This window comes from Petaurus breviceps, unplaced genomic scaffold (assembly GCF_028583685.1).
Source record: "Petaurus breviceps papuanus isolate PSGF00001 unplaced genomic scaffold, PetGlider_PUasm1.0 38, whole genome shotgun sequence".
In the NCBI taxonomy this organism is placed as follows: Eukaryota; Metazoa; Chordata; class Mammalia; order Diprotodontia; family Petauridae; genus Petaurus; species Petaurus breviceps.
In genome coordinates, this window is record NW_027186304.1 from 33,957,884 (window position 1) to 33,984,438 (window position 26,555).

Sequence of the window (26,555 nt, forward strand, 5' to 3'; positions counted from 1 at the left end):
GATAGATAGATAGATAGATAGATAGATAGATAGATAGATAGATAGATAGATAGATAGATAGATAGATAGATAGATAACTATGGAGAAAATGTATACAAAGTAAATGTAGGAAGGAGGGAGGCACTCGCAGATGGAGAGATCAGGAAAGACCTCAAGTAGAAGGCACACTTGAGCTGAAATTTGGAGGAGGCTCGGGGTGTGAATTTGAAGATGAAGGGACTGCTTTGGAGGTGTGAGAGCAGCCTGTGCAAAGGCATGGGGACAGGCCACTGAAGGTTGTATGTGGAGAAAAGCACAGAGACCAGTTAGGCTGGACCATAGAATGTGTGAAGAGGAGTAAGGTGTAAAAAGCCTGGACAAGTAGTGTAGAACCAAGCTGTGAAGGATGGTTGCTTTATTCAATAAACCAGGACAAAATATTTTCTAAGATACATGAAAAAGATTTGGCGCTCAGATGAACCTGAAGGGGTGCCCCAGCCTCTACAACAGGGGTCCTTAGCTTTTTTTTTTTTATCATGGGTCTCTTTGGCAGTTAGTGAAACCTATGAAACCTTTCTCAGAATAATGCTTTCAATACATAAAATAAAATATACAATTTACAAAAAGAACCAATTATACTGAGATATAGTTTTCAAAATTTTTTTTTAAACTCAAATATATAGACACCTTGAAATCTATATCTAAAGAGTCCAGGGACTCCAAGTTAAGAACCTCACCTCTACAAGGAAATTCAAATAATTATGTTCATAAATCCCCAAAACAACAAAACAGTGACATATTCTTTTTAGAAAAGTATTTCATTTATTTAAATTATTTGGACAATTTTATCCTAAAAGTTTAAAGAAAAAAAGCCCATTTTAGTGTGACATTTGGTGAGATTCAATATCTAATTAGTTTGAAATCTCCTCCTTAAAAAAGATTAGCAAAACTAAAAAGTCCAAAAGTTTGGCATGTATTGCTTGTTCCTAAGCATTAATGCCTTTGAAAATCTAGTTTACATTTTCATTAACCTTATGCTGATGAAAAACAAATCCTATTTCTCCATGTCAATATTTATAAAAAAACAACAATACAACTGCAGGGGTTGCGGAGTTTTTGTTGTTTTGGGGTTCAGAGTTGTTCTTTCTTCCAAATAGAATGTGATATCGCTCTTGTTTTCTCATCATGAACCTTCTAAAAACTGTGGTTACCATGGAAGGCTCAACTATGAACTCTCTGGCTTTTAAGGATTAAAATGTGAACCTTAACATTGAATTAACCTGGTTTGTTTTGTATTTCTTAAGATGATTATTTATGCTGTGTGTGAGGCAATTTCTCAGACATCTGAGTTCTTTTGTATTAAAGATAATGTATGTAAGGGCATATAAATGGGAGTCTGGATATATGGGAAACTGAAATCTCTAGAAAGTTAGCTTTAATGTAAGCTAGCTGTTTTTTTTTATTCTGTTTTGTTTTGAGGGAGGTGATATCTCACTTCTTTCTATAAATGTTTTTCACCCTTTCTTAAGAATATGAGACTGACCTGAAGAGCCTATTGAATAGGAGTTGTGAGGAATTTCATATTTCTGATTTATAAAATGTTAATGAAATTTCCTTATAAAGGCTATTCCTCAGTTTAAACTATTCTGGAACAAAAGAAAAAATAAGCTACATTTATACATAAGAAAAAAAATTTCCCTCCTATTTTAACAACCATGCAACCATGATTATTATTGTAACTGTGATTCACTAGTTAACACAACCCAAAACATAACAAACTTAATTTTTGACCCAGTGTTTTTTAATCATATCAATATGGCCAGAGTACAAATCTTACCATAGAATTCAATTTTAGTATCAAGAATTTGCCAAAAATGCTTACTGATGAACAAATAGACATCATTCTTGCAGTTAAAATCAACTGACAGTTTATATACAAAGAAGATTGATTAAATACAAAGTGATAAAGATTAGGGGGCAGTCTTATGATTTGCATTATATTATATAATCTGGTAACTCCAAATTTAAGAGTGATACAATGTGAACAAGAATGACCCAAGTAGCTAAAAATGCAAAATAATAGGTTTTCTGAAAAATAAGGTTAAAACAAGACTTTCAAGAACATGGATTTCCTAGAATCTCATTTTTGCTCTAGAAACAATATGCACTTTAAGAAATACAACAAAAAGGCAAACGTATCTGCTAGTAATTCATTATTTTCTGGTATTAGTTGACTTTAAGGAAAAGAATATTTCCATTCTACCAGCTTTGTTTTCTAAAATATCTATGTAGGTAAGTCTTCAAAATATGTGACAAAAACCATTTTCCCATAACTAAAGAAGAAAAATCAAAGACACCATGTTTTCATTTTTTTTAAATTTATCTATAATTAATTTGGTGTCAGCTAGGTGGTACAATAGATAGAGTGCCAGGTCTGAAGTCAGGAAGACTCATTTTTTTGAGTTCAGACACTTGCTAGCTGTGTGTCCAGGACAAGTCAGGACAAGTCACTTAACCCTGCTTGCCTCAGTTTCTTATCTGTAAAATGAACTGAAGAAGGAAATGGCAAACCACTTCAGTCTCTTTACCAAGAAAACCCCAAATGGAGTCATGAGGTTATACATGACTAAAAAAAAAATGACTGCATATGAACAAGTTAATTTTAAAAGAAGGCTAAACATCACATAAAAACATTGGACACATTTCCTTTTGATGAAAAGGGGAAGCAGTGTGCTGCAGCAAAAGTCAGAGGAGGATGTGCATTTAAGTTCAGGCTTTGATCTTTTCTCTCCTTTGGGCAAGTCATTTAACCTCAACTGGACTCAGTTTCCTCATCTGTCTAATAAAAGAATTGGATTAAAATGCTTCTAAGTTCCATTTCAGTTCTGAAACTATGAACCTAGGCAAAGAAATTGAATGATATTGATCAACATACCTTCCTAAAATGAAGTAAATCATTCTGTGTTGTGTAGAGAAATGTCACTCAAAGTAAATCTTATAAATTTAAACTCAAAGATTTATTTTTCACCTAATGAAATATGGTTGTCTTTTTGGAGTCATGCAATTTATCAAAAAGTAAGAATGTTGGTTTTTGGAACTTCAACTGATTTTTCTCTTCCTGAATTTTCTCTTCATCCGTTGTCTTTAACAGTTGCTTGATTTCACATTCATCTACAGGCATCATTAAATGTTCTGAATTGTCATCATAAAAGAAACTTGCAATTTACTAAATAACCAAAAATACTTCGTTATTCTTTTCAGAAATTTTGATATTGAATATTATGGAAATAAAGTACTTTACTCTCATCAAATCAAATAACATTCCTTACTTACACTCTTTACAGCTGAATAAATGAATTGCCTGTTATCTCCTCAAACTGGTGGTATCTTTTTATTCGACTTCCTTGAGTAGGGACTATGTTTAACCCTGTGCCAGAACTAGAAAATCTATGTTATAAACAGCATGACTCATACACACTGTGCCTTTCTTTCCCCCTTTCTTTTCTTCTTATCCACTCTTAATTCTCTCTTTCTTTTACTCTCAGATTTTCCATTCCTTTCTTCCATGTGTGCCTCCAACATAAATAAGTGTCCACTAAGCTCTTCTCTGATGGCTCAGCATAAGCGGAGGTTACATTCCATTCTCGAAGGTTGTGCAAGTGGAAATTAAGCTCTGGCAGATGCTAACCACGTTGGTAAAACTTTGAGTCTGGATCCAGTGATGGATTGTATATCTGCTGTATATTGTGTAAGATTACCAACCTAGCTAGCTTAAGAAAAGGTTATCATTGGGACAAATTAAAGACACTTGATTTTTTGGTGAAAGGAACTCTGAAAGTCCATTTCTTTTTGCAAGCCTTAAAGTGCTATTTAAATACTGTGATTAGTATTACTAGATTATACTGCTGTTGGTCTTCATGACCCCATATGGGGTTTTCTGGCAAAGATACTGGAGCAATTTGCCATTTGCTTCTCCAGCTCATTTTACAGATGAAGAGCTGAGGCAAACAGGGGTTAAGTGACTTGCCCAGGGTCACACAGCTAGTAAGAGTCTGAGGTTAAATTTGAACTTAGGTTTTCCTGAGTCCAAGTCCAGCACTCTATCCACTGAGCCACTTAACTGTCTCCATTTTACTAGTCTATAGAAGAGTTCGAATCTTTGTCAGTGAAGGAAGAAGTATCTATAATAATGAAGTCACAGATTCCTGAAAATGGGCTTCCATAATGCATGGTGGAAAGAATATTACATTTGAATACTAACATACCACTAAGTAGCTGGAAAAATAACTTTATTCTATGGATCATTTTCTTCATCTTTAAAATAAAAATCACCACCACTCTTCTCATTTTTCGTTTGAGAAGATTTAAATGAGAAAATAGAACAATAGTCCCTTAGAATGATAAGAGATTTTAGAAAGCATCTATCCTAACCCTTCATTTTATAGATAAGGAAACTAAAGGAGAGTGGACACTGGAATGCAGTTCATATAGGCTCTTCTGAACCTTTTAACATTTTAGTGGGAACATTTACACCTTGGAAATTGGCAAATTTAACAAACTGGGGCTAGATTTATTGCTTTGCTGATTGTCTAGACTTAAGAAAGTGGTGAAGACAATATTAATAATGAAGATTAAACCTTAAAGTGTAACCTATGTACATTTCGAGCCTCCCCCATCCCAGAACTGATTTTTATATATTTATTTATTTACCAGCCCAAGGCTGTTTAACTCTCAATACAATGTTCAATAAAAAGCTATATAAATGCAAGGTATTTGATTTGTTCATGGTAATATGAAGAATTGTTTAGCTCTGTAGTGATATCCAGGGATAAGGATATTTAAATTGTTGTCCCAAATGCAGTGTCTTATTCCAATTCCAATAAATGATGATGAAAATAACTTTTTAATATTTCTTCCAATACTTCAGAGGAGACATGGTCTCATTAACATGGATCTCCCTCCAATAGGACAAATGACCTCACATCAATCACTTTTTATCAAAGAAGAATTAACATTTATCATAAATAATAATGGTAACATAAAGTAGCCATTCAAAAAGAGAAAACATGTTTTAAAGGTAGAGGAGTTATAGGTTGCTGCTATAAAGACTAAAGGGATGATTAATATTCATAATTATGAGGTACATGTGAGTAAGGAAAGTGATTTTCTTAAGTGTCATATATTAAAATTAAAGAAAATTCAGCACCATGCTTTTTGAAGTTTGATACTATGCTACATTTTTGAAAGGAAGCATAAAAGTTGAGAAAGCTACTACCAGGGACCTATGACCCATCAGCTATATTCCTTATATTTGAATACCTTATGCAGTACGCATAATAAGAAAAAACAATTTAATCCCCAAAGAATCAATAGCATAGGTCTCAAAGGTGATGTTAAACAAGAGATAATGGAAGGAGTGGCCCCAGCAACTCTCTGTCTCCTGCAGTATTGTGAAGCAACTTGGAAGACAGAATGGCAAGAGAGCCAGACTGTGTGCTTGCTTCTGTCTTGATTCTAATTAGCTATGTGACTTTGGGCAGGTTACTTTACCTCTGAGTATACATTTTTTCATTTGGAAATTTGGGGAGGCTTGATTGACCACATGAATTCTAATTCTTTCAGGCTCCAATATTCTGTTCTTTGGATATCTTAAAAGAAACATTCTGCTGTGTGTGTAGTGATGTCTACCTACCATCCCTGCTACTGGGGAGAGGGAGGCTTGTACATTACATGAGCTTGGGAGTTCTGAGCTGCTGAGGGCTTAGACAATTAAGGGTCTGCACTGTCTGGCACCGACAAGGTAAGCTCTGGAGGGGAGGGACAGAGCGTGAGACTAAGGAGGGGCAAACCCACCTAGGTCAGAAATAGAGCAGGGTAAAGCTCCCCAAAGCTGATCGGCAGTGAGACAGGTCCTGTCTCTGAATGGCTACTACACTAGCTACAGGCAAGTGGCCTGGGTAAAATGGAAGACCTAATCCCCCAAATGCAAACAACTACAACAAATAAACAAACTAAACCAACAAACAAAAAACGTTCAAATATGGTTACAGCCAGGGAGTGCTGATAAAAGTTTAACCACAGCTGGCAGGAGGGGAATATATGCAGCACACACTTTCAAGTTCAATCCTCACTATTAAGATTTTCTCCACTACTTCCTTAACTCCAGACAATCAACAGAACAGTAAGTCCTGATTTGTGGCATTTGCCCATTTCTGAGGTGTAAATGCTTACATGAAAAATACAACCATCAGCTCTGGAAAGCCAGTCCAGCACACCCAGGGATTTTTTAAGAAGAGACTGGAGGGAACCCAAAGCTTGCTAGTCAAGTTTATAGATGAAAATAATTATATACAAAAATTTTCAAGGAACTTTATTAAAGGTACTTTTAGGAGCACAGCAGTTTCTTAACTAGGGAGGGAAATTTTTTTTTCTGATTGTATAGATAGCATAATAGTTGGGAGTGTTGTTGGTTTTTTGTGTTTGTTGTTTTGTTTTGATGAACGGTTTGCTACCAACCAGGAGCATGCTAAAGTGTGGAGTTTTGAGGGTTAGAGGGCAACCCTCTATAGGGTTGGATGGATATATGGGAGGACCGACTTTTATCTTTGTGTGAAAGGACACATAGGAGTCGAAAAGCCAAGTAAGAATCTCCCTAAGGAGAGGTTAAGGGAGCAATTAACACCTCTCTAGCTGAAACTGTAAACAAATAAGTGAAAAATTTAACACCCTATCCCTGGTGGGCAGGTGTGGCAGCTACTTGGAAGCAGAAAGATAGGCAACAAGTTCAAACTTTCCTGAAAGAAAAAAAAAAAAAGACAAGGAAAAAATGAAAGTTCTTAAGCAGATATTATTAAGAGTTTACATTATGTTTAAGGCATTTGCCAGCTGTGAAGTTCACAGAGAACATCCTTAGGGTTCCAGAATATAGGTGCTTGGTGGGAGGTAAGCAAATGTTTAGAGATTAGCAGGCGCCAGGCCCTTCAAACTATTATAATCACCAGAGCCTGGACACCACAGCTTGAGAGAGTAAGGACAAAAACAGAGAGTAAGCAATGAGTATTCGCCTGGAACCAAAATCTCAGTTTCTCCTCAGTTGTCGACTTTACTGTATTTACTACTATGAATGACTCCTCCCATACTAGTGATCTGAATGGCATCCTTTCTCAGTTTGCTGAGAGGTTATTACAAAGTCGCTACTCCAGGGGATTACATAGTTAGGATGCTTGTGTATGACTGTACTCTAAGGAGCTTCGATTTCTATAGTGTCTCCATTGAATTGGCATCTGGGTTAAAAGGGCTGGATTTGAATTTAAGAAGACTTGAGTTCAAATCCTGCCTCAGACACTGACTAGCTTTGGGACCCTGGGAAAATTACTTAACTTTCCTCAGCCTGTTTCCTCATCTATGAAATGAGGAGAGCAATAGTGTATATTTCCTAGGATTGTTGTGAGGATCAATTGATGTGTACAGTGCTTTGTAAACTTTAAAGGTTATATAAATGCTGGCTATTATTTTTTAAATTCCTTTTTATTATTATGAATGGGTCAAATGTCAGTAAATACAAACATTTCCTTATATGAAGAAAACAAGAAAATGAAGATCATGTGAAACCATCAATCTCCATTCAGTACAAGTTGTTTTTCAAATATAATTCAAATTTAATATGGTAGTTCCAACACTGCCCTGCTTGTCTGAGTCCCCTTCTAAATTTCTTTCTGTTCCCTGCTATATTTTTTAATAATTCATTGACATTCTTTTATTTTTCTTCCATTTTTTGTTTCACTCTCACTACTGTAACTTGCCAACCACAATGCTCCCCACTTAAAAAAAAGTACTCTTTTATAATTATACACACACAAATCCACATATTGACTGTGTCTGACAATATATGATTCATTCTACCTCTTTATTCTCTCACTTATGATTCACTATCAATCTTCTAGAGTCATAACGGGTCTTTCCAAGTCATTTCAGGTTTCTCTAAATTTCTTAAGATGTAATAATATTCATATGCCACAAGATGTAATAAAATTTATATACTGTAATTTATTTCTCAATCCCCCAATTAATGGGTATCCACTCCTCCCCTCCCCGCCCCCGTTCTTTCTACAACAAATTTTTTTGTATATGTGAATTTCCTCCCTTTTTCTTTATTCTCTGTGAGGTATAAGCCCAAAGTAGTATCACTGGGTCAAGCAAAGTATGCACAGTTTAGTGACTTGTATGTGTTATTCCAAATTACTTTCCAGAATTGGTGAAACACTTCATAATTCCACCAACAGTTCATCATTGTGCCTATCTTCCCATGTGCTCTCCAGCAATTGTCATTTTCCTCTTTTATTATCTTTGCCACTTTGATGGGAGAGGTTTAAACACAAAATGGTTTTAATTTACATTTCCCTTATTAGTTATGTGGGGCATTACTTTTCATACCATTGTTGATAGATTGCCTTTCTTCTTTTGAGAACTATCATGTCATTTATCAAGTGGGGAATACCTTTTGTTCTCATATATTTGTATTAATTCCATATATATCTTAGATATCAGAACTTTGTCAGAAAAATTTGCAACAAAGATTTTTCCCCCATTACCTTTTTTCCTTCTAACTCTAACTGCATTGATTTTGTTTGTGCAAGACTTTTCAATTTTATATATAAGCAAAATTGTCCATTCTTCTTCTGTCCTATAATCTGCTCTATCATGTTTGGTCTCTCAGGGACCTTTAAAAAAATACATCTAAGTATCTCTGTCTGGGTCAAAGACCCTGGAATTTTGAGCTATCACTTTGCTTCTCCCTGGCCCAAGCTTATGAAGAAGTTATGAAGCCCCTGCCCTACTTATTTGTGAATATCACCAGGTGAACTATCATGTTATGACCTTTGAAAACTTTACTGTTTTTTATCTTTCTTGCTGAAGTAATGACTTCAAAAGCTGGAATAATGTTCATATTATCACCAGCTGTGCATATTGAATAGAATATGGACTCAGGAAGACCTGGGTCCAAATGCTACCTATGACACTTGGCTGTGTGACCATGAGTCTATCTGAATCTCTGTTTCCTCATCTATAAAATAAAGTGTGGAATCGATGGCCTCTAAGTGTCTTTAGAGTTCTAAATCTATGATTTTATAATCTTGAAAGAATTTAATTCATGCCTTTGTCATTTGCTTTGCTTCTCACTTTCCTGAAATGTTCTCTTCTCTTTTATCTTCTTTTTAAACCCCATGTCCTTCAAAACATCGCTCATATTCTACCCTCTCTCCATGAAGCTTTCTCTACTGCTTCAGCTTCATCTGCTTTCTCCTTTCTGCAAATTCATTTTGAGGGAGCTAGGTGGTGCAGGGGATATCCTGTTGTATTTGGATTTAGGAAGACCTGAGTGAAAAATCCTTCCTCAGACACTTACTAGCTGTGTGACTCTAAGCAAATCACTTAACCTCGGGCTGCCTCAGTTTCCTCATCTGTAAAAGTGGATAACAGCAGCTATCTCCTAGGACCATTCTAAGGATAAAATGAGATAATACTTGTGAAGCGCTTTGTAAATATCAAAGCACTACATAAATGCTAATTATTATATTATTCTTCACTTAGTCTGTACCATGCAATTGAATACTTGGCGTTAGAAGAGACCTTAGAGATTACCATTTAGTCCAGCTCCTTCATTTTATATGTGTAGATACTGAAAAGTTAAGTGCCCAAGGTCATATTTGTAGTAACATCCACTAGCAGGAGAAGGATTTCCTCTCAATCCAAATCCATGGCTTCTTCCATTACAACATAATTGCTGATTCTGTGTTTGCTTTGTCTCCTTATGAAAAAAAACATTGTTTAAAATAATTTTGCTATGCTGAGTTCTGTTTTCATTATCTTAGTCTTAGAGCTAGAAGGGACCTCAGAACATATCTAACTATAACCAACCGTCTTAATTTACAAATGAGGAAAGTGAATCCCAGAGAAGTGGTGTCCAAAGTCACATAGGCTGTAAGCCAGAGGCAGTATTCATATTTCAGGTTCATAATGCAAGAATCTGATTCTGGGTTAATTATTCATTCATTGTAAAGGAGGGATGAGTGAGGAGAGTAAAGAATAGAAACTAAAACCTGGCTAAAATAATGGTTTAATTATATTACTTACTGATTGGGATTATTCGTAGTGGGTTTTTCAATATTTGTTGAATTGAATTACGAGTTGTAGAGCTGGGGAAGACATCCAAGTTACCGATTAGCAGAGGGTTGTTTTTTTCTATCCTTCCATTAGAGTTTTTTTTTTTTTCTTATCTTTCCCTTGGACAAAGACCTTTCAGAAATGAGACTCTACTTCCTATTAGGAACTACCAAAGAATTTTTTGGGGGTGGGGGTGGGAGGTTTGAACCTATTTAGAGAGTTGCTGAGGGCACTTACAGTGACTTGTCCATGGTCAGTTAGGTCTTCCTGATATCAACACCAGCTCCAATCTTTGTCAGTTATCACTAACCCTGTTTGCTTCTGTTTCCTCATATGTAATGCGCTGGAGAAGGAAATGGCAAACCACTCCAGTATCTTTGCCAAGAAAACCCCAAATAGGTTCACAAAGAGTAAGATACAACTGAAAAATGACTGAACTGAACAAATTACTATCTGTCACACCCTGGAAAGAGCATTAGACTGAGTATCAGAAGACATGAGTTTGAGTTTATACTCTGAGCAAGCATGGACAAGTTACTTAAGCTCTGATTCAATTTCCTCTTCTGTAAAATGGGGATAATACTACCTATAGTATTCACCACACAGGTTTGTTGTGAGGTTCAAATGACATAATATGCATATGGTACTTTACCAGCTTTAAAGGATCATGAAAGGCAATGTGGCCCTGTGGAAAGAGCCATGGGTTGGTATCAGAAGACCTGAGATCACATGCCACCTTTGCACTTACTACCTATGTGACCTCTGATCTGTCATTTAATTTCTCTAGGCCTTAATTTCATTATCTGAAAAAAGGAGGGTGTGATAATACATGCCTCTAAATTTATGATTCTATGATCCTATATACATGTTATTATTACTAGCTGTATAACTACCAGTCAAGTTACTTAACCTTGGTGGGCCCCAATTTTCTCATCTGCAAAATGTGTTTTATCACAAACCTTGCCGCCTTTAATGGCTGTTGTGAGATTCAAATGAGATATTATATCCAAAAACTGGTTTTTTAAGCTGTAAATCTTAAGTAAATGTTTTTATTATCATGGGTTATGGTTTCAGCTCCAGGTAGGTGGGACAGTGGATTGACAGTACTGAATTTGGAGTCTAGAAAACCTGGGATAAAATCCAGCCCCAGGCATTTAAAAGCTGTGGGATGGTAGGCAAGTCACTTAACCTTTGTCTGCCTCAGTTTCCTCATCTGTAAAATGAGAATCTTAATAGTTCCTACTCCATAAGGTTGTTTTGAATTGTAAGATTGAATGAGATAACAATTTTGTAAAGTGCTTTGCAAAAGTTAAAGTGCTACATAAATGTCAACTATTATGATGATGATATTAATACAATCTCTTCCTGTTAGATGTCTTAGAGTGAACTTCTAAGAATTAAAAAAAAGCATTATAGAGAGAATTATTACTCCAACTCAACTCCAAAACATTTATACTTTTAGGAAGTTAACTAGTTCCAGCTTTGAAAAACTTAAATGAAAACATTTTGCATTTGCTGAAATGAAATTTTTCTTACTCCTAGTGTTTAGAGTATACACAAACACAAGTATGTTACTATGAAAGGGAAAGAGACAGAAGCCTAGCCTTTTGTTTTGTATATGTGAAATGATCTGTCAAGGCCTGTTATACCAAGTTTAAAAGAAACTTTCTAAGTTATGATTATACTAAAATTATTTTATATTGAATAGGAATAGGGATTCAGCCAGTGATTTCATTGGTATCTGGAACTCCCAGGTGAGGAAATTTCCTCTTCCAATCAATGCAGGGTATCACCTTCTCTGCAATTTATAGTCTTAAGACTTTCCCAGAGCCAGTGAGAAGCCAGGTACTTTGCCCATTCTTACACAGGCATAATGTGTCAGAGCCAGGAGTTGGGAAGCAGGATGTGAATCCAGGTCCTTCTGGCTTCCATTGCTAACTAGCTATCCACTAGGGAATGTTGCTTCTTTTTGTATTGAATACTAATGAAAATAAGTGAACTTTTTGTTGAGGTTTGAAAAAAAAAATGTATTTTGCTACATTTGTTGTAGGATTTGACCTATGTTTTCTACTTAGAGTTAGGAAACTGTATGGGGTGAAGGAGAGGAAAGCAGGGAAAAAAGGATTTGGGGAGTCAAGATGAGGTGGAGGTAAAAGAAGGAAGAGACACTAATAAATAGTTTTAACAAAAAGGTTGGGTCTTTGACTATTTTAGAACTCCAAAGTGGACCTCTTCATTTCCCAGTACCTTGTTATATTTGGAAAACGTTTTAAATTACTACATTTAAGAATAGTTTCTAAGCCTGAAGATGGAAAAGAAAGAGATTTCCATGAACAGAAATAAAATTATATTTTCCTAAACATGACTTCCTGATCTGGTTCAATTAGAAGTTAAATTAAAAAGGCCACTGCTCTCTTCTGGAATTTACATTTTAAGACAAATAATGTCCAACTGGCCAAATACAATCTTTCAAAGAAAAGCAAAAAAAAAAAAAAAAAGAAATCCATACGAATAAAAGTGAAAAGGGGGTGGGTATAACCCTTAAATCGTAAATGTGTAATTCAGGTGCTTTATTTTGAGTATTTGGAGGGGAAAGCTTGTCTTGCTTCTTCCCTTTGTTTCTGTGTATACCTAACATCTAATCCATTTCTTAAATCAGTTGAATTGATTTCTTTTTCAATCTCTGAGTTTTCTTTCCAAGTTCCTAGAATACAACTGGATATTTCGTTCAGAGTTACTGAACATTCTTAACTTCACTTTTAACCAGCACACACAAAGGAAACCAGCAATTCCAAAGATTCTTGATAACTCAGTCCAAGAGGAAATACAAAGAGGAAGTCAATCAGAGAGCCCGACAGGACCGGAGTGATTTCACCAGAACAAGACATAACATTCATAGAAGGTCCGAGCTGGAAGAGACCTAGCATGGGTACTTAACTTTTTTTGTGTGTCACGGAGAAGCCTATGAAGCCTTTCTTAATATTTTCGAACGCATGAGACTACAAAGGAAACTAAGTTATACTGAAATAATTTTAAACACATATTATGTTTAATTGTATATATGTATATATATAGTTCAGCAACTCCAAGTTCCTGTCCTAGACTTTGACGGAGTTCATCTCCCTCGTTGGACAAGGGAGGTAACTGAGGCACGGAGCGTTTCAGTGACTTGACCAAGGTCACACAATTAAAGTAAACGCCTTCACTGGCATCGAATTCGCTTCTTCCAACTTCTAGTTTCTAAGCCAATTTCTCCGGGCTACCAGAGCGATGGGGAATGAGCAGGAAGGGGATAAAGTGACCTTGGGCGACCTCGGGATGACTCGGGGCCCCTCCGCGAGCCTGTACTTGCCGGGAGTGCCCGGGGAGAATTTAGAACTTCCCCGGCAGGCACCGGGCGAGCCCAGGACCCCGGGGAAGGCCGGGGCGGGCGGAGGCGTCCTCTCCGGACTGGTCTGCGCGCTCTCGGGAAACGTGGGCCGAGGAGGCGGACGATAACGCCCATCTGCCTCATCCGGCTGGGCTGAGAATTTTGGTCTTGCGGACAAAGGATGGAAAAGCTAGGGCTGAAGCGCAGGATGCGCAGGATGCGCGGACTTCAATAAACAAACTCCCTCCTCCCTCCCCCCAAGAACCACGAAGTCGCCCTAGGAGGGCGAGGGAGGGGCTAAATCCGTTCTCCCCATTTATCCCCCCCCCCCCCGGCTGCTTAAGTAGATCGGTCCGTCTAAGAGTACGCGAGTGGGGGGCGGGGAAAGGGGGGGGGCTGGAGCGGCGCCTCCTTTACTCTGGCTCCCCGCTCTTCCCCCCCAGGAATCCGCCCCGGACCCCGCCGCCATGTTTGTTCGGGCTGAGTGACACGGGCTGGGCCGAGGCAGAGCCTGGGGGATTGCAGGGAGGGGCTGCCCGACATCCCCCACTCCTGGGGAGGGAGGCGAAAGGCGCGTGACCCCGGCCGCCGAGGGGCCACGAGTGGGAGGGGAGCGTCCCCGTGCCGATGCTGGGGGCCGGAAGGTGCAGAGTAGAGAGCAGGTTGGGGAGGCGCGAGTTCCGGTGTCCTCGGGGCTTGCTCCCTCCCTCGCGCGCGCAGGTAGCCGCCACGGCGGAGGAGGAGGAGGAGGAGGAGGGGCGGGAGCAGAGTAAGAGAGGCGGAGCCGAGGGAGAGGGCGGGTGTTTGAGGGGAGGAGAGAAGAGGTGGAGAGTGAGGGCCAGCGGTGGGGGGAGCCCGGGAATTCCCTCCTCCGTGAAGTAAGGAGTCCAGGGCTGGTGGCTGCTGCCGCCGACAGGCGCTCGCGGAGGTGGAGGGAGAGCGAGCTCCCGCTGCCCGCCCGGATCCCGCGGCTCTCGCCTCCACCTTCCAGCCGAAGCTGCTGCCACCGCAGCCGACACTCATGTGAGCGGGCCGAGAGCAGGTAAGGACCCGGCAGGCCCCCCCCACCCCCCGCTCCCCGGGAGCGAAGTCGCCCGAGCCCCGAGAGCGCTAGGCCCCGGCAGCCCTCGGAGGCCGCCTCCTTCCCCCTACCCCTTTAACCGGCCCGCTCCTCGCTTCGGGCTTCGCGTCTGGAAGTTGGGGAGAAAGTTCTCTCTCAGCAGCGCCCCTTCCCGGGTCCGGGCTGGGGGGAGGGGCCGCGCCGCTCTCCCCTCCCCCAGCGGGTGTGTCTCGCTTCCTTCCAGGTAGACCGAGTCCCCCTCCCTCCCCGGCGCCCGGCGGGCCGGGGCGGACCGGCTGGTCTCCCGCGATTAATACCTTGGAAGCGGCGTCACCCTTTAGCCCTCGTGGGTGCCCTGTGCCGCCAGCCTGGCGCCCCGCTCCCACCCTGGGTCCCCAGCCGAGGTCGGGGCCGGCCGGGAGGGAAGCCGCGATCCGGGACCTGTCTGCTGGCTGACGCCTGGTGACAACTGCGCTGGGCTTGATTGAAAACCGCAACATGCCAAAGTTCCCCTTTGTTTTGGACTTGGGGCTTGTCGTTCGGGAACCATTTTTCACCGTGTTGTACCCACTTCACTCACTCCGGGCAGTGGAGAACTTAGCTGGGCTCGTTGCCTTTTTGTTCTTTGGATCGGGGTGGGTGACGTCCTAAGACGACATTCGGAGATTATGTGTGCTTTTTCTTTTAAAGTTCTGCCCCTTTTGTGTTTTAGCTACTTCGGTCGTATAATGATAAGAACACCGCACACCTTGGTTCTTGGTTGAATGGTCTTTTATAAATAATTAATGCAAAAAAACCCAAACACCTGAGTGAATGAATTCAGGAAACGAGAAGGTTAGAGTTCTAACCGTACATGTAATTCCAAGCCTTTATATGCCTTGATTTGGCATTCAGCCCTGGCTTGAGTTCATAAATGAGGGCTGGGAGGGGACCGGTTATTATTTATCTCTCACCTTAGGCACAACCCGGTTCATTGACTATAATAGGGGTTTGATGTTCGCTGAATGAATGCTTGTATAAATAGTCTTAGAAACGCATGTGCATTGTGACAGTAATACTGATATTTCTGTAGGCATCGGAATGGGTTAAATGGTCATTCTGTGCGAAATGTATGCATTTATGTTTGCAGACATCTCTCTAAATTCACTAAAGTGGAACAAGAATAATTATTTTAGATTGGTTCCTCAAGTATTAGGAATGTTACCTGGATCACATATAATATTCACATGCTAAGATTCTCTTATTAATAAGCCAAATTTGTAAAGAAAGTTCAGACACCTGTCTTACTAAAGATTGAAGAAAAGGAAGTATTTTTGAAGTTTGCTGGATTTTTATTTTTGACCATTAGAAAAATCCAAAGGGATTCAAGTTTGAGTTTACCAAAAGCAGTCTGGGAAAGTTTTCTTTGGATTGAATCTACCTGTGAAATTTTAGCCCACTCCTCCCCCCCCCACCCCGAAAAGAGAAGTTGAACTTATAACAAAAGTGGATCTTTGGCCACAATTACCATGATATTATAACACAGCTTTAATTTTGCAGTGTTTCTGCTGACTTCATAAACCACAAATTGACTCCTTTCTGCTTAACAGTAGACAATTCCTGAAGTGGAATTACAGCTTTGGTTTCTCTTTTTGGGATAGGTGGAATTTGTCTTATGGCCGAAATATATACTGGTGTAAGATTGAAAGGAATTTGTCAGATATAAGACAGAATGAACACTGTAATATGATTAAGTCTCCATCATATCTGTAATATTAGAAGGATTCATGCTGAAATAATTTAACACTAATCTGTTTTAACATTCATGCTTCATGAAAAAAAGATTTGATTGTTTACTCTTTCAAAATTTTGGTAATTCTGAAACAGTAATATTAGATGCATTTACATGATTTATTACATAATATAAAAATATAATTTAGAACTCATACTATCATCTGTTTGGGTGATTTGTTCACATGTTGGTACACCTAGTGGTGAGGGGAAAAGTTGACCGAGTTCTCTTTCTGCAGAAGAACAACTATATATATATGTATGTATACACACACTTATATGAAATATGCAAGTAAAATTGGAGATCTTTCAAATCTAATGGTTTTCTTAAAAGTGAAATTCTTCCTTATAGACTTAAAGCTGTTCAGATCACCTAGTTTAACATTCTCGACATCCCATTTTACAGATTAGGAAACTGCCCAAAGTCAAATTGTAGAGGGAATAGTTAGGATTTGATCCCAGGCCCTCTGATTACAAATCTAGTTCTCTTCTGGTCATGAAAGTACTGGCAAGTTATCAAAATTTTGTCTGTGCAAAATTTAGAGTGCTCCAACTCGAAAAAATTTGGGGAAAATTGTATTTGGCTATTGATATACAAGTGACTTCTGGAAAACTATCTCATTTTACTTATATACATATGTGACATTTTTCTTAATTCTCAGCATAAAAGCCTGGGGTAGGGGTATATGTATGTGTGTGCTTGTGTGTTAACATATGCATGTGCAAGCTTATTATATAGGTGGTATGGTTGTCAAATTCTCTTGTCTTAAGAACTTAAAAAATAATTTTATGTGAACGAAGGTGCAGTTTGGGAATTTAAGTGACTATTTTCACAACAGAAAATGTAAATAGATGGTTTACTTGATCTTAGTGCACTTGACTAAATTAACATAAATGACTTCCTTGATTCATTTCATATCAATTCATACTGGAAAATTTTAACCTATTCATAATTTGAACATGTTTCAAATCTTCAGAGTAACCAAATTAGTTTTGTTTTTATACCTACTGCTTTCCCCTCTCATTTGTAATGTGTTTGTTTTATCCCTCTTAGCAAAGAGGGAGGGAGGGACCATGTGTATTTTATTTCATCTGTATAGTGCACAGCATCATTTTGTTTTTCAGCATTACAAGTATCCTTCATTTGTGCACACTTTGAAATTTTGAGTTTACAGAATTTATAAATAGGAGAAAAATATTGTGTAATAATCTCAGCCCTGTAAATAAATGGCAGTTGTTTGGATTGCAGAATTCCATTTGCCTCTATCTATGCATGGATCCACTTGGATCGGAGGGGCTGAGTTAAGTAGTCCTATGCTTCTACTCCTTCCCTAATTTTTTTCCTCTTCAGAAAATTTGTTTTTAAAAAGTTTTTCTTTCTGTTAATTTGTCTATGTCATTTTTGTGGTGTATATCAGTCTCAAAGTATATATTATTTTTTCTTTTCTCCCTCTCAGCTGCTCTAGGCTTGGGGGCCCTGGGCTCAGTGGCAGCTGCTGGTTGACTTTGACATTATCTGCCTTCTGATAAGGCTCCGAAGGAGATTTAGCCCAAAGAGCTTTAAAAGTAGCAGAAAGGAAAAGAAAATAACCAGTGTTGGGGCTAGTATTTATTTAACTTTTGTATGCCAAAAAATCATTGCTTACAAATTCAGTGCTGCTGTTTTGGGAGATCAGGGTTTGTTTGTTTGTTTGTTTGTTTTTTGGAAAAATAATTCTTTTTTATCCTGAACATCGATATACAATGAATAAAAAATAGATTGTATAGGAAATTGAACTTTTGTTTTAAAGTTTTTTTTAAATGTATATTTAATGTGTTATTATGATATGAATGAATCTTTCTGGTTCTGTTCACTTTGTATTGAAGTCTTTCCAGGTTTCTCCAAATCCATCTTTTTTTTTCCCCTATAAAGAGCCACAATATTTCATCGCATTCATTTACCATAATTTATTCATCCATTCCCCGTTTTGTTTCCAGGGCTTTTTTTTACTAACACAGAAAGTGCTGCTGCGGCAAATATTTTTGTGCATGTTTTTCTCCCCAAAACTCCGTATTTGACTTTTTGAGGTATATTTCTTGTAGTGGTATCATTAGGTCAAAGGGTTTCCACAGCTTACTCACTTTTTTGGTATAGATACCAAATTACTTTCCATAATGGTTGGACCAATTGACAGTTCTACCAGCCAGTGTATCTCTGCACTGTTTCCTTCCACTCTCCTTGAAACCATTGCCCCTTTCTTTTGTTATTTTTGCCTAACCTGTGGGTGTGAGGCATAGAATCTCAGTGTCATTTTTATTTGTATTTCTCTTATTAATGATTTGGGGCAATAACTTATAAGAATTATTTATTCTTTGACCATTTATCTTTTTCAGAAATGGCTCTTGTTCTTGTATATTTGTATCAATTCCCTATGTATCTTTGACATTCGACCTTTATCAGAGACATTTTTAGGAACTGTGAACTTGCTGGTAGGTGGGATATCCTGGCCTGAGGTTGGGTGTATGGATGGTATGGTTCCCTAAAATATCGTGCTATATAATATCACAGGGCTGAGATAACATGCTTATAGGATGCATGTGAGGCACAAGTAAATTGAGCTCTGAGAGCCAGGAGTTAAATGACTTAACTTAAATGACTCATGGACCATTCCTAATACCCTTCTCCCTCTCACCCCCTACTCGAATTCTTCATTCCTTTCTGGTTAGATGTATGCTTCAGGCTAGATTTGAAACTGTTAATTTCTATTTTTTCTGTCTCCCCTTCTTGGGAACACTCTCCTTTCTTAATGAAAGGATGAGTTTTTAGTTTTCCTTCAGGAAGATCATGAAGTCTCCAGAGCTGGGTGGGGTAGACAAGGAAAAATCTATTGAAGTGAAGAAAATCTATTTCTATTTTTGTCATTAAAAGTTATATTAAGCTATGTAATATGCAGATAGACACTGACCCTTTCACTCCTTTAGTAATCTGTTTCAGTATTTTGATGTATTGCAATTTACATGTGCCCAGTTAAGGGGGTTTGTGGATTATGCTATTTAGTTTTAACATAATTAATGTAGAAAAAATGGATACATGGCTTAAAAAAGATATCTGCAAAAAACCCGTGGATTGAGAAGACTAATAATGAGATAAAACTGTTCACATCTGTCAAGAAATCAGCCAAAATAGTTTAAGATATTGAAAAACTAAATTTTTTATGTCATTAATAAAAACTCCTTATCTTTATTCTTCAATTGGCAAGTCCCATCTGTAACATAGATGGGCTTTGTGACCCTGGACCAGTCATTTAACCAGCCTCTCAGTGCTTCAGCCAGTTCTCTAAGACTATAAGTTGCAAAGAAGGCTACTCTCTGCATGGGTAGATGCAGAAGCTCCCAAGGTAACAGGTTCTGCCAAAAGAAAAAATTCTATATACTTAAAAAAAATGTAGAAAGAACTTTCTCATCGGTACACAAATCTTTGAACTCATGACTAAAAATACAAATATATAAATTCCAATTGTAGTGTGTAAGTACTACAACTGATTGACTTCAGGAATTGTGGTAATACACCAGTCGAATTGAAATACAGACCTTTGCACGATTGATGGATAAGATTGAAAAGTGAGTATCCTGGCTTAATAAGTGCAGCCGGTGATGTCCTTCTTAAATTTGGAACTGCATATCTTTATGAGGTGTTTTTTTGAAACATTGACATGGCTTTTAGATTCATAATCCCATTGAATACATTTTGTAAACTAACTCATTAAAAACAAGTAAAAAAAATTAGCAAACATATTTATACTGCTGTCACTAAAATATATATGCCTGTAGAATATATCACTACAAAAATATTTATCCATAAAATACTAGTAATAATATCTTTTGGAGGGGGGAAGGCAGGGCAGTTGGGATTAAGTGACTTGCCCAAGGTCACAGGGCTAGTAAGTGTTAAATATCTGAGGCCAGATTTGAACTGAGGTCCTCCTGACTCCAGGGCCCTGTGCTCTATTCACTGCACCACCTAGCCACCCCTAGTAATATCTTAAAAAAGGTAAAAAAGACTTTTTATACTGTTAATAAAATGTTTTAAAATGCTATTTCACTTTTAACCTAGCCTTTGTTAACTTCTTTGTGTTTCATGATGTATGATTTATTAGTACAGTAGTTTATGTACATAATTTGTAAATAAATGAACATGCATCAGGTGTGTGCTTGCAAATTTTTTATTGTTGTAATGCATGAACAAAAAAATTTGGAACCTAGTGACTTAGAGAGCTATTGTTACGTGGAATCCATGAGGTGTAGAGATCAGAACTCTAGTAACCAGCTAGCTCTTGAGCTGAGTAGTGGAATTCTCCAGGAGATAGTGGTTGCCCCCTGTCCAGCTTTCCTTCTGTGTCTAAAAGGTTCACACTTCCAGCAATCCTTCTGTATCCAAATGTTCAAACTATGACGTAGGCTTTCACTTCTCTTTAGTCTCACACAAAGTCCTACAGAGAGGTAAAAAGAAAGACTTGTACGAATTTCTTATAAATAAAGTAATAATATCTTTTGCCAAAATTAATAATTTTGAAAACATACATTCTATTACATTTTGTAGCATTGTCAGAGGAGAAAAAACTTGCATAATTTTAAGTATCCCAACATATAGTAAAGATAATTATCGGCTAGTAAAATGTAAGCTTTTTAAGGACAGTAATCATTAATTTGGTTCTTTTTGCATTCTTGCTAGGCACTGAAAATATGCATGCTAAATTCCGTGTTTTAAGTGCTTAATAAATACTATTCAGTTAAACTGGGGATTGAAGGGAATGGCCATCATGTCCTTATTGAATGATACCAGCTATATGGCCACCTCCAGACTAAGAGATGCCATTGGAAAATTGATACTTTTTAGACGATATTGCTGTTATTAATATTACAAGAGTACAGTCCTTAGTGTATGAACATCCTAAGGCAACCTCCATACCATTTCGACTTGTTTTTCTGCTCACATTTTTTCCTACTCTGATTGTCTAGAGTTTAGACTATTTGCCATTACACAACCCTTTTGGCTAACTCTGCCCAGGTGGAATGACCACGTAGGACTGGAGCAACTAGTACAGTGATGAGAGGCGGCAATATTTAATGTGTTTAGAGCTGAAAGGAAGGATGGGAACATTTGAGGACATCACGCTGTCAGTGTGGTACACTGACATCATTACAGTGCATTGATACTGATGCTACAGACATTTTATGTATTGCCTTAATTAATGGAATTTATGATTTAAAACTTTCTTTTCATATATCTTTTCATGCTAAGTCTGAATTTTAGGAGACTAGAAAGCTATTGTTTTATAAGGCTAAATAAAATTAAAGTATGTTACCTAGGTTTTGTATGAAAGCTAAATTCTGTGTTCTAGAAGAGTTTGCAAAACATAATGTTCAAACTTTTTTTTAGGCTGTGAACCTAACGGTCATTTTGTTGGTATATGGAAATCCAGCCTTAAAAATCAGTGTGGTTCAAGTGAAACAAATCTTTATGCAGGACTGCTTCTTTCCCTTCTCCCCTCAGTTTTTTTTGTCCTGGTAAAAAGTACAAAGCAAAAGCATTGAAATATGAACTTTATTTGGTAATAATAAAAGACTTGTCAGCACACTAATAATGACAAGCCTATATCCTTTTAAGAAAAAAATTCATTTTTAAGGTGGGAGAGGAAAGCTTTTCTGGTTTTCTTGATGAAGTAATGTGTGGTTATTCACAGGATCTGTTTGGTGGGAGGATTAAAGGGGAGTGGAAGGGACTAGGACAAGACAGGAAGTACTGGGAGGAAGGATTGATGACTGAAACCTCAGAATAAGATTAATTTTCTACCAATATTCATAGCAGTTTGCTTAATATGACTGCTGTTTTAGAGCTACTTTTGTCTTATGCAGTAGAAATATTTGGGCAGTAAGAATATAATGGGTGCTTTTACTATGAAGATAGATTCTTAGAAATGTTCTATAGGAACTTTATTGATTTATGACTTTTTTTAGGAATGGCATAGTATTTTTGAAGAAAAACCCAAATTTTAATATTATTTTCCCTTGATCATGTAGCATATGATCATGTAGCATAAATATAAATACTTAGAAGTAGGAAAGAAGCAATATGGATTCAGCTTTGTAACCCTGTCTCTGGCTGACCTCACTTTGTAAAAAGTTCAAAAATCCCTTCCAACTTTGAAATTCTATGGCTTTCCAACTGTCAATATTTTTTTCCCCTAGACCACACTAATAAGTGTTTAGGGAAGACCTTTAGAAATTTCAAATTTTGTCCAAATAAGCTAGAAAATAAACATGGTCCTATCAAATCTGAATATTAGGTATCAGATCAGTCAGAATTGTAATTAAGAACTTTGATTCAGAGACTTGGCATTGAACTTTGTGATGATGTCTTTTATGGGGGCTAGTCTAAATTCTTAGGCTAAGAAACATTTTGGTAGGATAATAGGTTATGTAGTGTAATGGAAAGCTTACTAGATAGATTATTGGTGGAGCTGTGAATTGGTTTAAACCATTCTAGAAAGCAGTTTAAAATTAGGCAAAGAAAGTAACTAAAATGTCCACACCATTAACCCAGAGATTCCATTGCTGCGAAAATACAGTAAGAGCACCAAAATATTTTATATACCTTATCCTTATATACCAAAACATTTTGTAGTAGCAAATGACGGGAACACAAATTCAGATGCCTATCAATTGTGAATCACTAAACAAACTGTGTCCATGAATGTAGTAGAATACTATGCTGTAAGAAATTATGAATTATGATAAATACAGAGAAACATGAGAATGTATATACACTAACACAGTTTGAAGTAAATACCATCAGGGAAACTATACGTAATGACTTCAAAAAATGCAAATGAAACACAAAATTATGAGTTGAAATTATTATTACAAAGTTTGGTCACAAAGAAGATATTTGAGGAGGCACCTCCCCTATTTCTTTGAAAAAGAACAGAATGATAGGCATGGAATACCACATATAATGTCAGGGTTTTTATGTAATTTTGGTGAGCTGGCTTTTTATCTTTTTTATATTTACTAAGTAAGGAATAGTTCTCTGGGAGGGAATGGAGGTAAAGGTACAATGGAAACTAAAAGTAAAAAAGATTAGTAGAAATATATTTCATAAGTTTGAAGAAAGGATTAATCTGGAGACAGGGTTACAAGTTTAGTTCTGAGAGATTATCATTATAAAATTTGTACATGTAGTTTAATGTTTCTATAAACATTAAAGCTATTTCTTTTTTCTCCCTCAGCAAAATGAGACTCAACTTTAGCATATGGAAGCATTTCTACACTGCAGATTATTCTGGTGGGGGTGGAGCAAAGGACCCGAATATTTACAAATACTGTCAAATGAATATGCATTTTCAAATACCACTAACATGACCAAAAATCCTTTGATGTAAGAATTGCCCACAGATACTAGAAAATGCTTCATTAACTTCATTTTAAAAAGATCATGATGAAGAAAGAATGAGTAGTGTTTTTCCATTGTGTTCTTGTCCAGAAGTTTGTCTCCCATCACTTCAGTAATAATTAAGGATTTCTCATTAACCTCTCTAAATAATCAGATGTTGCAAGAAGCTACCTACATATTTGTAGACACAGTGAATCTAAAGATGTGTAAAAATTGGCCAAACGTTTTCAAGAGCAGTATCTTTTCTTGGAATGTATATTGGCAAATATTTAAAAATGTAGTAATGGCAACTTCTGACTGATTCTGGACAAGTCATTTCAACTAAGACTATAAAAAAGTTGCTGACCTGCATGGGTCAATAGAGTTTCAAAACCTTGAGCCCCCTATACCAGTGAAATCACAGGTCTAATCTCTAGCCTCCAAAATGTTATACTGTTGGACTCAGATATTTCTTTGAGAGAATGTGTCTCTTTTAGGGTCAGAAATTGAAATTGGTCATGGAATCCGTGAATATTTATTTTCTGTGTGCCATGTACCTGGTACTGCTAGGTGCTGTACGGGTGTGATAGTAATGGCAATTAAAGATTCCCCTGTATTGGCTTGGTTTTCAAATTGATTGTGTTAAAACCCAGAGCTTGTTAATCCCACCTGTGGGATGGGCTTGTTGATGTGAAAAGAAAGTCCTGAACTGGGAGGAGCTGGTGACGTAGATTTGGAGAGACAAGAGAGAGGCGGAAGATTTTTTTTGGAAGCAGCGCCTCATGGAGAGAGAGAGAGAGACTAAGAGAATTGCTGGGGGCCACTTTGAATTGCCCTGGACTTTTGAGACCTGCCCCCTGAGCTGCCAAGGACTGAGGAGATATGGCTGTTTTGCTGGTACTTTGTCTGTCTGTTTTGATGTTGTTTTGCCAGATTTGTCCACTGGTGAAAGACAGTCCTGTTGTTGAAAAAGTCCTGGAACCTGGCTTTTGGCTAAGAAGCCCTGAGACTGTCCTGCAGACAGAGAGTGAATACTGTCCACTGGTGAGGGACAGTACTGTTGTTGCAGGGGTCTGGAGACTGTCCTGCAGACAGAGTGAATACTGTCCACTGGTGAAGGACAGTGCTGTTGTTGCAGGGGTCTGGGAACCTTTCTGTTGGTTCAGAAGCCCTGAAGAAGGATTTTCTTGTTGTATGCTTACAGAAATCCTGGGAGAGGGTTTTGCTAATGTTTTCAGGGGTTCTAGGACTGTTCTACAGACAGAGGATGAATTGATGAAGGGACTGGCAATGTATCTTGTGGCCTTGCTAAGCCTTGTCTCCCCAGGGACTAAGATTGCTGAGAACTTGCCTCCTGTCAAGATGAAGAAAAGACCTCCATTTGGGTATTAAGTGCTGTGTTTAAACTTGATGTAACTCTGGGGTAGATTCAGTTGAGGTCCAGGGGTGGGGAACTTTTGACCTTTTGGTGCTCTGTGATTGACAAATGAATGTACTTTACTTATGTTTGGAAACTAATCTCCATTTGAGAAGAGGGCCTTTGTGGTGGACTAAATGAAGGTATAGCCTAGGGGTGGAGAAGTATTTAGAACAGGGACTTTGTAATTGATTGAATGATTGGAAGGTCCTGGGGTGGGGTAGTACTTGGAGATTATTTAATCATGCTTAGTAAATGCTGTATTTGGAATGATGTCATGTTTTGACCTTCTCTGTTCTTGGTTTGTCACTGAATAAAATGGAGAGCACCTATGCTGGTATTCTGAACCTTGGGAAGTTGCCTTTCTTTGGCATTATATTACAACGGGTTACAGAAAGTATAAGGACCTGTGCATCCTATAGCACCTATAGATGCATCGACAAATGCCCTGACAAAGAAATCAAACTTCATGATTACAGCTTAACTGGTTGTTGACAGAAGCAATAAAATAAGAAATGAGAGATACTACAGCAGATACTTATTTAATATTTCAAAAGATCTTCAATTTTATGTTGGCTACTCTCACTACTAATGCAGATTATGACTTTTCTAAGCCTTTACTAGATGGTTTCATGAGTTTTATTTATTTATTTATTTTGCTTTTTGGAGGGGGGAAGGTGGGGCAGTTGGGGTCAAGTGACTTGCCCAAGGTCACACAGATAGTTTTTGTGTTGTGTCTGAGGTCGGATTTGACCTCAGGTCCTCCTGACTCTAGAGTCAGTGCTCTCTCTATTCACTGCGCCACCTAGCTGCCCCTCATGAGTTTTTGTAGGCCCCCCCCCCAAAAAATATAAATATTTGGTTATAAGTCTCTTAAAACTTGCCTAGCCTGGTACTATTATAGGCTATATACTATACTATTATAGGCACATAGTCCATTGTCAGGCCTGTATTTGAAACCTCTTTCAGTAGTATTTATCAAAATATGCTTCATTGGCATAGTCTCTATGAACTCAGATCCTCTCTATGATATTCTATGAGGAGGTATCATCATAGTAGGACTATAGAGTATAAAACAAAACCAGCAATCATAGAATCTGAGAGTTAGAAGGCACCCTAGTGGCATTCTAGTCCAATTCATATGTGAATCTCCATTGTATTATACCTGATAAGTGGTCATCCAGACACTCTCTGAACACCTCCAAAAAGGAGAAACTCATCACCTCCTTAGACATCCCATTCCATTTTTGACAGCTCTTATTATTAGGAAATCATACATAAAGCCAAATAGAAGAAGTCTGATCCTTCCTCCCTACTACAGCCCTTCAAATCCTTGAAGATAGATAACATGTTCTCCCTGAATCTTCTGATTTTCAAGCTTAAT

General features: G+C 37.9%; 2 protein-coding genes across 3 annotated transcripts in view; one reads left to right on the forward strand and one right to left on the reverse strand.

The window, feature by feature from the left end:
- ADCYAP1 (adenylate cyclase activating polypeptide 1) overlaps positions 1 to 15,745 on the reverse strand; it is a 121,255-nt gene extending 105,510 nt beyond the window's left edge. For both annotated transcript variants that reach the window (XM_069099735.1, XM_069099734.1), the window contains exon 1: positions 14,666 to 15,745. The gene's annotated coding sequence lies outside the window, so the exon portion shown is untranslated. The remainder of the gene's footprint in view (positions 1 to 14,665) is intronic.
- Positions 14,291 to 26,555, forward strand: part of YES1 (YES proto-oncogene 1, Src family tyrosine kinase) — a 119,436-nt gene continuing 107,171 nt past the window's right edge. The window contains exon 1 of the mRNA XM_069099725.1: positions 14,291 to 14,555. The gene's annotated coding sequence lies outside the window, so the exon portion shown is untranslated. The remainder of the gene's footprint in view (positions 14,556 to 26,555) is intronic.